We start from the raw sequence: 17,404 nt of genomic DNA on the forward strand, positions 1-17,404 counted from the left end.
TGAGTAAGTAAAAATTAATAACAGTTGGAAAACACTGTATTCCACTTCCTTGAATTTCCCTTATGATTCAAGGGTTAGTCCTTATGGCAAAATACTATTCCTAACAAATGCTTCACTCGGAAACTTTGAAGTTAGAATTGGAAATAAATTCCAGTTAGAAAGCAAAAGAGCTCTCTCTTCACATCTTCCCTGCAAACATCATCGTAGTAGTGAGATGATATTTCAGAGGAAAACTTAAAGCATTCTGCAACTTTCCCTCTATCCTCCATATTTGGGTGGTAGGTACCTGAGGACAGTCCTATATTAGCTCCAAGAGCGACCTGGAGATTGTCATAAATGTCATTTTAGCCTTCCAGATGATGGTATCTACTCCTTTTTGTGAATTTATTTATTTATTTATTTATTTATTTATTTATTTATTTATTTATTTATTGTGGATATTGTCACCATTTTGTTTTATTCCTATGTAGTTTTCAGACTTGTGAAACATAAAAGGAAAGAGGTTTTAAACCAAAGCCCTTAATGATATTTCCTATATTTTCAGGGAAGCCACAGGCAAAGGAAAGTCTCTGTTAAGAGCCGTGGTGTTACATCTACCTGCTTGACTTTCTGCCCTTGGCTATCCCAGGATGGACTGAACTTGTAAACTCAGAGCATATCTGTGGACTCAGGACATACCTGCTTTACAAGGGAAAGCATCTCAGGTGAATGGGTGTGCATATGTATCTACCTGTGTTGTGCCCACTTTGACTCTGTCCCAAGGATACCAACAACTGAGGCTCTGTTTCCCCCTCACCTGGCCTCTATCTTGGGCCTTGGCAACTCTGTTTTAGTTGAGCTTCACTGCAGTGCCACACCTTGCGTTTCCTCCTCCAGTCTCCTCTCAGCAAAGAGTCACTGTGTTTGCCTGAACCCCTTCCCCAAATGCCTGTTTGCTAGATGGCCTCCAGGTCTTGCGCATCCCCATCTGCTCAACGTTATGCCCATCAGATCTTGGTTAAGTCAGTTGGTTTGCCTAATTTATAGATGATGTCGCCGTCTAAGGCCAACATGGAGGGCCAGAGGGAACCAGCCTTCAGAAAGCTCCTCCCGTCTTCTGTCTACTTTAGTAATTCTTAAATAGCTTCTGTGAACAACCAGCATGCTCATATTAAATTAAAATGTGAATGTCTATTTTGGAGGAATTTTGTGTGTTCTGCCTCCCCAGCTCCTGCTACAAGCTCATCATCATACTCTATAGCTCTGCTTATTTTGTTGAACTTCCCTTTCACAGATGGAGATATTGAAAGAATTATTGATCACGAAATACTGAGCAATCAGGCCTTCCTTCCCACTGTGTGGAAATACATCTTTTCAAAGAATCACCTAATCACAGTCATTTGGTCAGAACAAATTTATAATTATTTTCTTATTAACGTGAAAGGAGTAACACTGGTAAATTTTCTAGGTGAATGAAAGTAATTCAATAAGTCAATTTAATCTTTCTGTTTGGTTGCACTTTTGGTAAGTTTTATAGATCCTTATTCCTTTTGACATGAGTACTTTGTTACTTCCGTGATGGTTAATTTTGTGTGTCAGCTTGACTGGGCTAAAGGATGCTCTTATAGTTGGTAAAACATTCTGTTTAGATGTGTCTGCGAGGGAGTTTCTGAAAGAGATGAGCATTTGAATCAATAGACTAATGAGGAAGATGGCCCTCCCCAGTGTGGGTGGGCCTCATCTGAGTAGTTGAGGGCCTGAATAGAACAGAAAGGGAAAGGATAGGCAAATTTATTATTATTTATTATTTATTTTTTCTTGCTCAAGCTGAACTCGGGCATGTGTCTTCTCCTGACTTAGACATCAGTGTTCCTAGGGCTTAGGTCTTTGGACTCAGATTAGATTACACCCCTGGCTTTGGTGGCTATCCAAGATGCAGAAGAAGATCATGAGCCCTCCTGGCCTCCATAATTATGCCAGCAAATTCCTATAATAAATCTGTGTATGTGTGTGTCTATATAATTATAACAACATATTATGTAATTATACAACACATATTTATATTTGTTTAATATATAACATATACAATATAATATCCCCCCCTCCCCATTTTTATTTCTGTTTCCTCACAAGGAAACTCAGTATTTCGGTGACGATGATACCACTTTAAACACATGGAATTATTGACATGAAACACTTTTTTTTTCTATTGCAATTTAAAAATATATATAAAGACACCTTTTAAGGTCATAAATTGACCTCATTAACCCATTCTAATGCCACCATTCACCATTTGGGGGGTGCCTTCTAAGAACCAGCTGGGCTCCTCTTCCCTTAGAAGCAAGGAGTCAGTACTCTTCAGGTAAGTTATCTCAAGTACAACAAAGGCTACGGTATTCAACAACAGCACCGGATAACAAGGCTAAGTGGATCATATAAGTAGAGTGTACCTGTATGTGTTAAAAAGACTTCCTTTTAGTTTCTTCTAGGCTGTAGTAAGAAATAAAATGATGCTAATATTCATAAGTCACTTAAGCAGCTTTAAAGTTAAATCATTGTTTTGAACTCTCATCTCAGAGCCATACCTATAGTCCGTTGAGTGAATAGCAAGGAAGTCTAATAAGAGAGATCAAGAACACCTAAGTCTATTTTAGCTACATGATAGGGTCAAGAGGGCAGGGGGCACAAAAAATTGGTAAAAATCTTACCTTTGAGGTAAATGAGGTGAATCTTGAATGCCATATTGGGACACATCAATTTTCTTCGATGAGTAAGGGTAATATACAGGAGTTTTAAAATAGGAGAAATGAGATAGAGAAGTCTTTGGTGGTGGTGATATAAGGGTTTACCAAAGTGGCAGAAAGTTTTGGGGCATTCAAGGAGTTATTTTGGCCAGAGGTGTTGGAGGCTTGAGTTGGAAAAATGGCAATGGGAACAGCAGAATGAGCTGGTATTGATGGGATTTGATGGTGAGCTGTACTAGGACATTTGTCAAAAAGAATAAATAAATGATCCCACGGAGATGCCTGGTAACTTGGTGGTTGGTGCCTTGCTAAAACAGACCAGAAAGGAAAACTGGCACATGTGGAATATCCATTGGGCCATATCTTGTGTGCAGATGAAAATATGGTGTGGGTTTGAGGAGAGACCTCAGTCCTAGCAACACAGATGATTCTCAGCACCTTAGAAGTTGTTGAGAATGTTCAGGAAAGGTTGAAAAAGAGAAAGAGAAGGCAGAAAGTGGGGGAAGGCATCCCTCTAAGGGAGGATAGAAGACAATGTGAGAGTCAGAAGGAAGATCTGAGAGGCCAGGGGGAAATGAGAAAGTGGAGACTCAAAGGCTAAGAGCACAAGGGTTTCAAGGGGTGGAAGTGGGTTACAATTAGAAATAAGAAAAAACAATTATAGAGGATGACAATCAAAGAGAAGGTGTTGGGGATCCCTGGGTGGCGCAGCGGTTTGGTGCCTGCCTTTGGCCCAGGGCGTGATCCTGGAGACCCGGGATTGAATCCCACGTCGGGCTCCCGGTGCGTGGAGCCTGCTTCTTCCTCTGCCTGTGTCTCTGCCTCTCTCTTTCTCTCTCTGATGACTATCATAAATAAATAAAAAAAAAAAAAGAGAAGGTGTTGAACTGACAATTCCGACATCGATGGCGACCTTTTGTGAAAGAAGACAGAATGGGAGGGGTTGAAGGGTGAGTGGCTGATGAGGAAAGCGGACAAGGAGACCCAGCTCTGATCTAAAACAGGCTGAGAGAAGGGAGACTCTGGGCGGTAGACTGACAATAAAGCTGAGTTTTTCTTTTATAAATGGGGGGTGATTATATCCAGCTTCAGGGACATTTGTGAAGCTTAACTCCAGGTAGTGTTTATAAAACACATAATAAAGTGCCCAGTAGGTAGTAAGTCATAAATTTCTGTTTCTATTTTTATTAGTTTTCTGGGTTTTTTAAATATTTTATTTCTTTATTCATGAGAGACACGGGGAGAGGCAGAAACACAGGCAGAGGAGGAGAAGCAGGCTCCCCGTGGGAAGCCCAATGCAGGACTTGATCCCAGGACCTCGAGATCACACTCTGAGCCAAAGGCAGATGTTCAACCACAGAGCTACCCCAGTGCCCTGTTTTCTGTTTGTTTTTTTTTTTTCCTATTTTCATTATCATTAGTTACTACTAAAATTAACAGTGGGCTAAAAAAAAGATGCTGTATAAAAGGGAGCGGAGGATATGACTGCTGATGCTGGGGACCTGGAGGAGTCAGCCTGGGGAAGGCTCCCTGGGGAGGGGAGAAGGAATTGAAAGTGTTTTTATGCTTCACAACACTTCTGACCCCAAATGTGTGGGTTTCCCACACCAAGCAATTCTCCAGCTGTCTGGACACCAACGATGTGTCCTGTAATTCAATTCAATCCTGACATTAATCACCAGGACTCAGCTCTGACCCCACAGGGTAAGGACTCAGCCCTGCAAGACTGTCCCCCACCTCAGATGCCAGTCGTCAAGTGTTGGGTGCCCATGCGTTTCCATCCGACATGGCTGCCAGTCGGGCATTCCCACAACATCCCCTCTTTCAGGTCCCTGAATTGGCTAGAAAGGCCCTCAAAACTCCACAAAAGCACTTTACTTACTATTGCTGGTTTATTACAAATGGGCAGAGCTCAGGAAGAGCCAAGTGGAGGTGACATCTACACCAAGGAATGGGGGGACGAGGCCCAGAGCTTCCAGGCCCTCTGCACCACCCTCCTGGTACCTGGCCGTGTTCACCAACCAGAAGCTGTCTGACTGTCATCCTGTAGGAGTATTTATGGAGATTTCCTTACATGGGCACAATTGATTCAATCACAGCCCAGTGGTGGTTGAACTCTCCAGCCCCCCTCCTCTCTGTAGGGGGTTGGGAAGTTCCGATCGTGTGGGTGTGATTAGGCCTTTCTGGTGACCAGCCCTCCTCTGAAATGATCAAGGGCTTCCCAGCTATCGGTCATCTCATTAGTATGCAAAAGATGCACATCACTCCATGAGATACCAAGGGTTTTAGGATCAGCATTCTAAGAACTGGAGATAAAGACCATAAATGTATTTACCAGTCATTAATTTGGGAAAGAAAGACTGTGTGTGTGTGTGTCTACGTGTGTGTGTAATGGTGTCATTTAGGGATAGGTAGATTTGAATTCAGCAACATGGAGAAAGGCTAGTTTCCAAATTTAAGGAAAAAATAAGCGAGCAAAAAGTCTGAAAAGTATCCTATTTCTTTATTTTTATTTAAACCACAACGTGAGCCTTATGTCCACTGAATTTAGATCCCCCAGCAGTCAAATGTATGATATAGAATAAAATTAAAGATGATCGCAATGTATTCCCCCATAAAGTGGTTAAGTTGAAGCAAGTAAAATAATCAGGAGAGATGGAAGCTTGCAGGTCCTTAATGTTGCGTCATGTTCATCTTGGAGAGTTGGTAGGAAGATCCAGTGTTAATCCCTTAAGAACCGTGGCTGACCTAGTTTCCCGTGGGCTCATGTGTCCTGGGATCACAATGCTGCTGCTGGCGGCGAGTGGCACTTGTTCTTCTAGCCGTGGCACCATGCAGTAGCCTCAGTGGACGCTTGATGCTCCCGCGTGTGCGTGCACGCGTCCATGTGTATGTGCACAGTGTGTGCACACTGAGGCTGGCTCCACGGGCAGGCTTTAATCCCAAAGATCGACTCCTCTGAGGTGCAGTGGGAATTGGCACTGCCCGGCTTTGAGTCTCCTGGCTTAGGGTTGCAACAGCACGGTCTTAAGAGGACCTGGGCACTTCCATGAGCCTTTTTCTCCTGGCTAAGCAGAGCAGCAACTAAACTTGGATTTCTTTTTAATCACATCTGATTAAGTAGGACACAGGCCTCACGCTGGGAGAGTGTTCCCCCACTCCTCACCTGCTCTCGGCAGGATGTGCTATTTCAAGAGCATCCTAAGATCTACTTACAGGCCTTCGTGTGGACAGGCAACTTGGAAGGAGCAGGTGAATCTTCTGGTACAGAAACCACTTAGTAAAATTAAATTTGCCGAGGTTATTTTTACATATGCCTCAGCTCTGGGTCGGAATCAGGGGGTTCCCCAGAATAGTTCCAGCGGTGAGCTGCTCGCGCCTCAGAGAGAATTTTTTCGTAACAGAAAGGGCTGGGTGTTCTTACGAAGATGATGTGATATCTAACTAGGTGATTTTTTTTTTAAGATTTTATTTATTTATTCATGAGAGACACAGAGAGAGAGAGAGGCAGAGACACAGGCAGAGGGAGAAGCAGGCTCCATGCAGGGAGTCCAACGTAGGACTCGATCCCAGGTCTCCAGGATCACGCCCTGGGCCAAAGGCAGGCGCCAAACCGCTGACCCACCAGGGATCCCCTAATAAGTGATTTTGGATGTGAACCTTCTATTGAGATATAGCACAACTTACCAAAAAAAAGTGCATTTATCAGCAGATTCAGGGCTTTATTATTAGCCTCTTTGGAAGTCTGAAAACACTATTCCTTCTTGAAAATAAATTTTCTTTCACATAGAAATTATTTTATGACTTCCTTCTTTCCTAAAGACTAGCCAATAATTCAGCCCTTCCTTTATAATATCATAACTTAGCGTCTTCCATACTTGGAAGGACAAGTATCGCAACATCACTCAACTATCATATATCCTGTCTGCCCATCAATATTTTAAGTGCATGAGCCTATAATACTTGTCAGCATAAAAAGAAGCTTCTAGTAACAATGGAACGCTGATTCCTCCTCTAACAAGATGGAAAGAACAGGAGGTGGCAGTGGTTTGGAGAGTGGCTGGCCAGTGGCCAGGATGAACGGATTTGGCACAGACAGTTAAAGTTTCTACTTTTTCACCTTTGTGGCCCTCATACTGTGTTTATCTGACTGTCCCAGGAGTGGGCTATGACCCAGGGCATTGAGGGTCACTTCATCCCTTAAATAATGGAGACTTAACATTTCATGACCCCCCCTATGTTAGCTCCCTACAAGCCCACCTCTTCCTCCTTGGTCTCCTTCATCCCTTTGAAAATTCCTCCAGGACTCTGCTTTCTCTGGGTTCTGATGTCCTCTGACCTCCAGAAAAGCATCTACAGATCCCCCTCTAAAATGTTACCTGGGTTCTAGTCCCTGAAAACTAGTCTCCTGTTTCATAACATAGCAGGTCGTTATCCAGTTATCAGTGATGGTACATGTCAGCAGGGGGTTCATTGTGAGGACATTTACTCTCTACCAAGAGAACCATGGTGGATGCAGTGCTCAACAATAAAAAAGGAAGATGCTTGCATAATATAAAGCACCCTTTCTTGGCCTTTTGTTATATATCCAGAGCATGTAAAACTTTATTTAACAGTAGTCCTAAAACATGGGCATTAGTAGGACAGCTTTTCATAAAAGGAGACTTAGGCTCAGAGTGGTTAAGTGACCTGTCCAAGTTCCTACAGGGTAGATGTGACAGTGAAAAGATTCAGATCCAAACAAATCTACATTCAAAGTCCCCAGCCATCAGGAGATACTGAAAAGCAGTGAGTGGTTGAACCTGCGGAGACCCCAGGTCATACCTGGGGGAGGTATCTGTGGTCATCTCCTGCTCTTGTTGAACCCCCAAGGCAGAGCAGGGTCCCTCACAAGGTGTTACGGTTACACACTTCCCAGATGGAAAGGAAAAACTAGGCTCATCGAAGAAAAAGACCAAAGGATCCATGCTACGTCACAGGGGTTGTAATAAGAACACTTAACAAAGTGTCACCATGTAAGGAAACCGTGAAGACAGAGAAGCCTTCCTTCCTTCTACTGTTTATGGACAGACCTGGACTCAAGAGCACTGTGGCATGTCATTGTTGGCCAAGCGGGCCCTTGGCTGTCCCACCTGCTCACATAATGAAGCCCACGATCCCACCATCACGCAGAAGGCCCATCTCCAGGCCGCTAATCCTGCCGGCCCAGCCTCATACCTCACCGTCCCTCCCCGCACACTCCGGTAGCATCCCGACTGCGTTATCTTTATTTTCTGTATGTTCACTATTTTTACGATAGTATTAGAACATGAACTTCCAGGCTTCGATGCCTCTGCCCGGAAGCCTCTTCTGACGTCTTGCAGGATACACTCACTTTTTAAGATCCTTCTGGGTCCTGATTCAGCAATGCCCGGTGCAGCGTGAGCGGGCCCTCCGAAGTGTCCCCTGGCAGCTCGCACGTCCTTTCTTTCCTTGATTGGAGTTACTGCCACACATTTACAAGGCACTTCTTACGTGCTGTGCGTGACACTCAATTTATCTCATTTAACTTTATGTGGTAATGTCCCTGGGATGCATTTTAATGCCTACTTTATAATTCTGAAATCAGATTTGGGGGTGGTGGGGAGGGGCATGCCTCATGTCCCTATGGCTAGGTAACTAGTAGTTCCAGAATCAGGATTCAGACTTGGTAGTTCTGATTCTCGAGTCTGTGAGAATGATCGATGGCGTTCTCCAACACACACACCTCATCTAATTTAGCCAATGCTACAGCTATCATGGTAGCTATAATGGTAGTGTATGCTTACGGGAGCCAAGGGAAGTTGGGGTCAGTTTTACCTCTTTTCCGGCACTAGAACCTTCCCTCCTAGGCTATTCTGTGGCCAAACTGAGAAAGCAGGGCCAGCTAGAGTGGCAGGTCCCAAACCGTAGCTCCCATACAGCAGCCTCCCATCTTCTGGGAACTTAATAGATATGCAAACTTCTGGTTCCTGGCCTACAGAATCAGATCCATTTCCCTCTAACAAAGTCTGGGCTCTTAGACCTCTCTCTCTCTCTCTCTCTCTCCAGCAGGTGTCCTAATCTGTGATATACAACTATTAGACTAGATGAGTGCGAAGAATCTTCTCCAGATTTAATTTGTTTAACGATCTGCATTGTGACTCGGATACATAGCAATTCTATTGGACAACAGGCCAATTGGACTGATTTACTTGCCGTTTAGCTTGCAAGGGAGGTGCCAGTCTCACCTCCAACACCTTCTTGTAAAACGATCAAATTAGAATTCTCGGGGATTTTCAATCATATAAATAAAGTTGGGTTTAATTAAGCTTATATACTTACATGGCTTGTAAATTCTTAAGAAGGAGAATGGTTGGCAGCAATAATAACTGTGTATTGATTATCTACAGGGTTTTGCCAAGGGTTTGACATAATTTATCTCCTTTAAGTCGTATAACAACCCTAGGCAGCATAGAGGAATTCATTAATTTGCAGAAGTCACAAAGTCAGCGAATGACAGTGATGGATATTTGTACCTGTTCTCTCCCTCACCTTCTGCTAATGTCATCTCTTAATGTGGGGAATGGCCTCTGTCAGCCCTGTGGGGCTTCTGAATAAAGGGACCACCCCAAATCCATGGGTGGGCATAGCCTCAAGGACTGGCCAATTCTGTGTTCTTTCCAGACATAGCAGTTGGTCCGAAGATGGATAAGTGAGCCCAGTGAAACACTCTGTGAAACAGGCCTTCCCTGGGATCGTAGAAATAGCCACTGAGAAAGGCCTGTGTTCTCTTTCTGGTGGAGTCGTCAGGCTGAGGCAAGGTAAACAGAGTGGGTCCTACCCCAAAGCCTGCAGGAGCCTGGCTTCTTCTGCCACAGGGCTGCAAAAAGAGGGAAGACAAGACCAGAGGTGCCTCTTTCCCTAAATAGCCAGGCCAGCTCCATGTCTAGTTATCTCAGCCACAGAGAAATCAAATCCCATTACTAGTTATGTAGTTTGAGTTGGATTTTTATCCCTTCCAGTCAGCATCCTGGCTGGACCCTGGGCGGTGTTGGAACGTGACCTTCTTGTCTTGGTTCTCAGGCACAGCTCTACAGTTAGTGGAGGAAGCACAAGTGAGAGCTGTTACTGTGAACCCAGTTTCAGCACCCAGCACACCTAGTGGGCTAGAGTTTCCTGGACGTTGGGGGAGGGAGCATAGTGGCTCACCTGCAATCTGGCCCAGAGCACTGGTAGCCACAAAGGGACATCTTTCAACTTGTTATATGGTTGTCGGTCAAACCTGTCCTACCATCCCAGCCCCAGGTCAATCTTCCAAGTTCTCTAAAAGAAAATTATAAATGAAATAAATAAATAAATAAATAAATAAATAAATAAATAAATAAAATAAATGTACCTCCTGTCATGAAATAAAAGTCTTTTGGGGGGCACCTGCGTGGCTCAGTGGTTGAACATCGGCCTTCAGCTCAGGTCACAATCTCAGGGTCCTGGGATTGAGACCTGCATCAGGCTCCCTGCTCAGCAGGGAGTCTGCTTCTTCTTTTGCCCTCCACCCCACCCATACTCTCTCTCTCTCTTGCTCTCTGTCTCTCAAATAAGTAAATAAAATATTTTTAAAAGTTTCATTTCTTATTTATTTTCTTATTCACCAAGACTAAGATAATTTGCTCCCAGTTACTTTGGTACCTCACCAAGCATACACATGCATGCACACATGTAGGCAGGCAAGCATGCATGAGACACATGTGCACATTCTCTTAACTCTACAACAATAGAAGCAGGTTAAAATGAACTTTGAAGGGCACCTGGGTGGCTCAGTCAGTTGAACATCTGACTCTTGGTTTCAGCTCAGGTCATGATCTCGTGAGTCATGAGATTGAGCTCCATGTCAGGCTTCCCACTAAGGGGGGAATCTCCTTGAAGTTTCTCTCCCTCCCCCCTCTCATATAAATAAGTCTTTATAAATGAATGTTGAAAGCAGCTTTAGATTGGGAAGAATAAGAGCATGGCATCCTAAAGTCTATCTGTGGGGATGGGGGGGATAGGAAACAAGGAAAAGACTAGATGCTGGCCCTTAATCTTGTTTGAACAAGAGCCACAGATGTGATATGGAAACTCTCTTCCCCTCCAGGTAAGTGGTGTATTTGTCTCTGTTCCCCCCCATCATAAATCAAGATCAAACAGTCATTCCGAAACTTCCATACTTATCTGGATCATCTGGGAAGTACATTAAAATGCAGATTTCTTTCTTTCTTTCTTGCTTTCTGAAGCTCTATGCCCAGCGTGGGGCTTGAACTCATGATCACAAGATTAAGAATCACATGCTTTACTGACTGAGCCAGCCAAAACCCCCTAAATGTCAATTTCTAATAGAGTATGTCTGGGATAGGAGCCACCATTTATCTTCCTTAACAAGCCCCTTTGGAGATTCAGATGTGTATGAACATTTGAATAGTTTAAAAACCCAGGCTATGGGGATTGCCTGGATTCCTTGCCATCTTCTGATGCTGCATTTCACACCTGCTCATCCCATGCAAAGATTAAATGTTTGAGGTTAACCTCAGGTTTTCTCTTTTTACACTTTTATTTTCATGGTTAACTCTTCCTCTATCACATTGATTTCCAAACTTCATAATTCCTCAAACGTGTCTCCTATTTTTAACTGTAAAAAAATTTACTTCTGGTGGACAAACTGATGAGTCAGAAGGTGGGCTAAATGCTCTGGCATCACCTCCCTTACTGGGTTTATTAATGTGTCTGGAAGCTTTGGCTGTGGAGACAGAGGTGCCTACGGGGTTTTGTCTATGTAACTACGTGTTTATGACTATGCTTCCTATTGGCATCAGCAGTTGCTTAGTCTACTAATGAAGTAATGAAGAAGCAGCATTCCTGCTTATTATTGAGAATTGTATTCAACTCTGGAAGAAAGCATCGGTAAACAATTTAAAAAGAGCAATGACCTTACAGAATTAGATCCTACCTTTATTTGCTTTCACCAGTAGCAAATTTATGTCTTAGTTTGTTGTCATAAGATAAAGGCAAGAAGTTTTTTTTTTTTTAATCATTTCCCTTCTTGATATTAGGAAACTGTCTTGTAATCTGGTTGCCAAGCCTTGCTTTATGGCTGGCATAGCTGATCTATATTTCTCTATTCCACGTTGGTTTTAATCCAAGTGTATGTGTTAGCAGGAAATGGCTTTTGCAAATGCAAAGTATGCTGCTATAGGAGCCAAAATTCTCTGCAAATTCCTAGTATTTGTCTAAATCCACAAAAATGTCTGAGTTAGAAAGCTGCATCTCTGGTTCTCACTACACTCTGCCTCTTTGAGTCCAAGAGCTGCCTGGAGACTGTCCTGTTTTAAGGGACTTCCTGACATCCAGCACAATGTCCAGTAAATAGTTGATATAATTGCATATTTATTAAGCAAATAAATCTTAACTATGATTATAATATTAACATGGCCATCACACTAGGAACAAAGAGAAAATCCGACTAGTTTCCAGAGAGAAAACAAGCAGGTCAACATAAAGCAACAAGGTGGAAAATATTCAAAGTTCTCAACCAAAACAGTGGAAGCTGAATGATGATAGAAAATACCTTCAAAATCCTAAAGGAAAGTGACCTTGAACTAAAGTTTTATACCCAGCCCAACTGTTGATTAAGAATGAGGTTAGAATAAACATATTCATGTTTAAATATGCAAGTTCTTGGTATTTATCTTCAAGAATCCTTTCTGAAGAGGTACTGAAGAGCACACTACCCACAAAAAAGAAGGAGGCATAAATCAAAAATAAGGTTTCCAATGCATCAGTGGTTCCCAGGATGCTGGTGAGGGAACCAGAGAGTGACCAGACCCAGAGTATGGCCAGGGCTGGGTCAGAGGGCTCCAGGAGCTGTCCTTCAAAAAGCCCAAACTGACAAGATACCTGATACATCTGACACTGTTGGGAGGAGATTTAGACAATGAGCAGACTGTTTGGGGTTAAATCTATGGAAAATATAGATAGCTAAGCAATGAAAGTGGAGATAATGATTAATTATTAAAACAAAGGGATCCCTGGGTGGCGCAGCGGTTTAGCGCCTGCCTTTGGCCCAGGGCGCGATCCTGGAGACCCGGGATCGAATCCCACGTCAGGCTCCCGGTGCATGGAGCCTGCTTCTCCCTCTGCCTGTGTCTCTGCCTCTCTCTCTCTCTGTGACTATCATAAATAAATGAAAAAAAAATTTAAAAAAATTATTAAAACAAAGATAATAAAATGTACAGGAAAAGAAAGGCCATCATGTTATACTACTTGCCTCACCTGTGGCTAGTGTTCATATAGTTAAAACAACAGAAACAGAAGATTGATAAAACCAAAATCCACTATATTAGGAGGAGGGAGGACAGTTAGGGTGCTTTTGATGCTCGAACAGTATGATGAAAGAAAGCTAAATCCTGGTTTCCAGAGTGGCTAGTAGCAATATAACCATTTTATTTTTTTTAAAAGTGGAAACAAACACACAAAATAGATTGAGTTTGGTTACTCTGAGAAATAGGGGAGGATGTTGGGATACTGTTCTTTTCCTGATAAACTTTGTAAGAATCATTTTTAAAACATTTTTAAACCATAAGCAACTATTTTTAAAAATATATAAATAGGAACCAAACCAGCAAAACATTTGCATCACGTGGACAACTTGTAAGACTGCACACAATCATAGAAGTCCCTTTGGGGAGCTATAGGTCAGTTGATCATGGGGGAGCTCTGGCCCCTTTTGCAGCTCCTGGTCATAACACACCCAGAAGGCTATGGCCTCTCTTAGAAGGTGGTGCATGAACAATTAGGCATACCCTTGTCATCTCCTCAGCTGGGCGAACATTATGTTTTCATACAACCCTTTTGCTACCACCGTTGAGCCCAGGGACATTTTGACACGACCTAAAAAAGATATCATTAAACGTTCAGCTATTTTTATTCCACGTAATGTGCTCAACAAACATCCTCTCCTCTCCCCATGGGCTCAACCCTTCCTAAAACTCCCCGAATCCCATCTAAGGATGATTGCCGCGGGAAGGTCAGCGAGAGAAAAAAGAATCCAGTTGTCTTACTGATAACACGTTCTCTGCTGACATTTCATAGTGTGGCATTTGGACACAGCATGATTAAAAAGAGCTCTCTTAAAATGGAATAGCAGCAAGCTGTGAAGCATCCACAGGGAAGATGAAGCAACACGGAGCAAACCCGTTGCAGAGTCGAAGTGCTTTCAGTGCTGAGACTTCATTCTGCCTTGTAATTCGAGAGCCGTGTGGAAGCAGAATGGAATAAGGGAAAGTGTTCAGCTTTGGAATCACATCAATATCCAACTCCCTTAGCGACTTGTTCTGTGACAAATTCCCTGTGTTTCCTTTTCCTCGTGCGTAGAATAGAAATAACTGTTTTGTCGCAGGATTACTACAGAGGTAAGAGGGGGTGCTGCAGTTAATTGCTGAGACCCATGTCTTATTCATCTTTGATGACTTCTGCAGAAGACATTGCTCGGCACATGGGAGATATGAAATAAGAATCTGCCAAACGAACATACGTTGAACCGACGAGCACGGAGCCAGGTAAGGGGCGTGCCATCTCTTCCCACCTCACGGAAGCCTCACCCCCTGCCTTCTGGCCACAAAGAAACTGAGAGCCTCTGACATTCAATGCTGCATTTGAGTCAGTGGCTGAAATTGAATTTGGATGAAGGTTGCCAGACTTGGCAAATAAATAACACACGATGTCCACTTCAACTTCAACTTTAGGTAAGTAGGCAATAGTGACTACGTGAAACAGAACACTAAAGAAATAGGGGTGTACCTGAAATTCAGCTTTAACTGGGAATCTTGAATTTTATCTGATAGCTCTAATTTGTATAAAACCCCTCAGAACCCAGTGCTAGTTCTGTGCCCATCTAGAGAAGGAAAGCGGGGAGAAGTCAGAGCAGGGGGAGCTGGCTGGCTGGAAGACCCAGCCATGTGTGCACGTGTAGGGATGTGATCAAGTGTCCTGTGGCCACACTCACAGCACTGCCAGATTGTCCACTGAAGCCCAAGGGACATGAGACACGGCCCTGCCTGATGGGAAGAGATGTGCCTGGGTAGGACAAGCATTTGACGCACTCTGAAAAATATGCAAGGGATTGCTCACTCCTGGCTGCTTGGCAGCCCGCCTGCCATTCTCTCAGGTGTCCTGAAAAAAGAATCTCAAGATGCTTCCTCTGTCGTTGCCGTGTCCCCTTCACTCAGGGGCCCCTGTATCAGGTTTATGCATTACGCATCTCATCACGCGTCTGGATTACTCACGGAGAGGGCTGAGCTTCCATATAGGGCAATTTTTGGCCGAGGCAGCAAGGCCAACTTTTCCTCTGCTGCTCAAATCAGTGCTTGTTTTGTGGGCGACACTAGGCTGAGCCTGTAGTTGCTGGGGGGTGGCTTTGGAATTGGTCATCTGGGTTATCCTGATGTAACTCAGTGGGAAACCACATCAGCCAGCTCTCGTCCTTCCCCCCGTGACACATACCTCCCATTAAATTCAAACCAGCAGAGTCATAGTAAACGCTACAGGCCCTTTTCAAAATCCCCTATGAAATAACCAGAGTTACAGCTCCTGTCCCAGGGACAACTTCCTCTTGCCCAGAGACACACCTTGCAACGTGAAGCTGCCGGGGGATGGCTGTAAAACAGGGTTATACTTGAACCGCAGGTAAGAAAACAAGTCAGTGCGGGAGCAATCGAAACTTCCCTTCTGCCAGGAAAGATCAGCAGAAACTATGAGTAGAAAAAGAAAAAAGAAGAAGAAGAAGAAGGAGAAGGAGAAGAAGAAGAACTTCAAGGTAAATGGAACGGTTTCAGCTTAAAGAAAGGCTGATTGTTTTCACAAAAATCCCCACAGACCTGGCAGCGATTATTAAAGAAGTGATTACTGAGGATCAGGGCATGGCGATTTCGGATGAATATGCAAACGACCAAAGCCGTGTTTAATGCAGAGAAGGAAGCAAACAGTAGAAATAATTAAAAGCTGCTAAGGCATATGTCTGTTTGGCTGACACATATGTTATTAAAAAACAAGGGAGTCTATAGGCAGTCGCCTCCAAGAAACTGTCTTTGCTACAAACCATTCCCATTAGTAATGGTGTGTAATAATATTTTAGACCTGCGGAGTGCCTTTCATCAACTACATCAGGGTTTCCACTCCACCTTGCTCCTCAGCAGACACACGTTCCCCGTGGAGGTAACTTGCCTCTGGCTTTATCAACCCGGCTTCGGTTACCTGCTCCAGACAACTATTAATTATCTACATATGGACACCAGGACACCAGGAGATGCCCTCCTGCACCCTGCTAGCTGGACACCTGGGTTGCCACCCCTGGAACTCCTCCAGCTGAAAAGCAGACGGGGAAGGAAGGGGGATGCTCAGCCCCCACCCTTGAGGCAATCACTGGAACTCATCCAAGGGGGTGGCCCTTGGTCACCTGGCCTCCTACCCCTGGCTGGAATGTGGTCTTTATTACAAGTGGCTCTGGAGTTCCTTGAAAACCAGAAGGTCCATTACTAAAAAAAGAAGGCACAAATATTGAGGAACAACTAAATAGAGCTTCAGCAGAGCCTCCAAAATCCTTCAGTCAATTGGATCTATATGCCTGATTAGCTTAGGTATCGACACACCGAGATTGCCCATTGAGTGTAGGGCAGTGAATGTGATGCTACGCCTAATGTGAAGTGACCCATTCATTTGCTCTGTAAGATAGATGATACACTCAAATAGATACTCATAATCCTTGATTAATGAATTTGATCGCCAATATTTAAAAATCACTTAAATAAGGATGCCTGGGTGGCCCAGCAGTTGAACATCTGGCTTTGGCTCAGGTCGTGACCCCAGGGTCCTGGGATCGAATCCCACATCTGGCTCCCTGCAGGGAGCCTGCTTCTCCCTCTGCCTGTGTCTCTGCCTCTCACTGTGTGTGTCTCTCATGAATAAATAAATAAAATCTTAAAAAAAGACATAGGGCAGCCCGGGTGGCTCAACAGTTTAGCGCCGCCTTCAGCCCAGGACGTGATCCTGGAGACCCGGGATGGAATCCCACATCAGGTTCCCTGCATGATGCCTGCTTCTCCCTCTGCCTGTGTCTATGCCTCTCTCTGTCTGCCAGACTGTCTCTCTCTGTCTCTCTCATGAATAAATCAATAAAATTTTTAAAAATATAAAAATTATGTAAAAAATAATAAATAAAATCACTTAAGGTGATTTATTAATTTAAGAAATATTTTTTAAAGAACAGACCCACCAGCACCTTTCTCTTTCCAGAATGAAGATGGTGCGTGTCTAGTAGCACAAATTGATTTCCTGATCTTCAGGGATTCTTGATTTACCCAGAAGATCAAGAATTCATGTTTATCTCAACTGCTTAGGGCCTAAATAGATAATTGTCCCTTTGTTGATTGTGGTGATGATTCAAACAGTAATTGACAGTGGAAATTCCACTGATAATTTGAAGTTTCCTTCATAGATACTGTTAGAAACTCTAGCTCAAGATAAATAGATGTCGAGCATCCTCATGAACGGCCTAACCCTTAAGAACCATTTTATAAAATACAGGTACAAAATATATTTCTCGGCAGCCAGGAGGTGGAACAACCTGTTCTTTCCGGGAATATGGAGAAAGGCCC

General features: G+C 43.6%; 1 protein-coding gene across 5 annotated transcripts in view; it reads left to right on the forward strand.

The window, feature by feature from the left end:
• LOC125753653 (uncharacterized) overlaps positions 1 to 17,404 on the forward strand; it is a 175,552-nt gene that overhangs the window by 83,725 nt on the left and 74,423 nt on the right. Inside the window, exon 3 of one of the 5 annotated variants that reach the window (XR_007405969.1) lies at positions 545 to 3,000. The exons of the other annotated variants lie outside the window; for them this stretch is intronic. The gene's annotated coding sequence lies outside the window, so the exon portion shown is untranslated. Of the gene's footprint in view, positions 1 to 544; positions 3,001 to 17,404 lie in introns of those variants that run through there. 5 annotated transcript variants of the gene reach the window in all.

The sequence above is a fragment of the Canis lupus genome, chromosome 2 (assembly GCF_003254725.2).
Source record: "Canis lupus dingo isolate Sandy chromosome 2, ASM325472v2, whole genome shotgun sequence".
Classification (NCBI taxonomy): domain Eukaryota; kingdom Metazoa; phylum Chordata; class Mammalia; order Carnivora; family Canidae; genus Canis; species Canis lupus.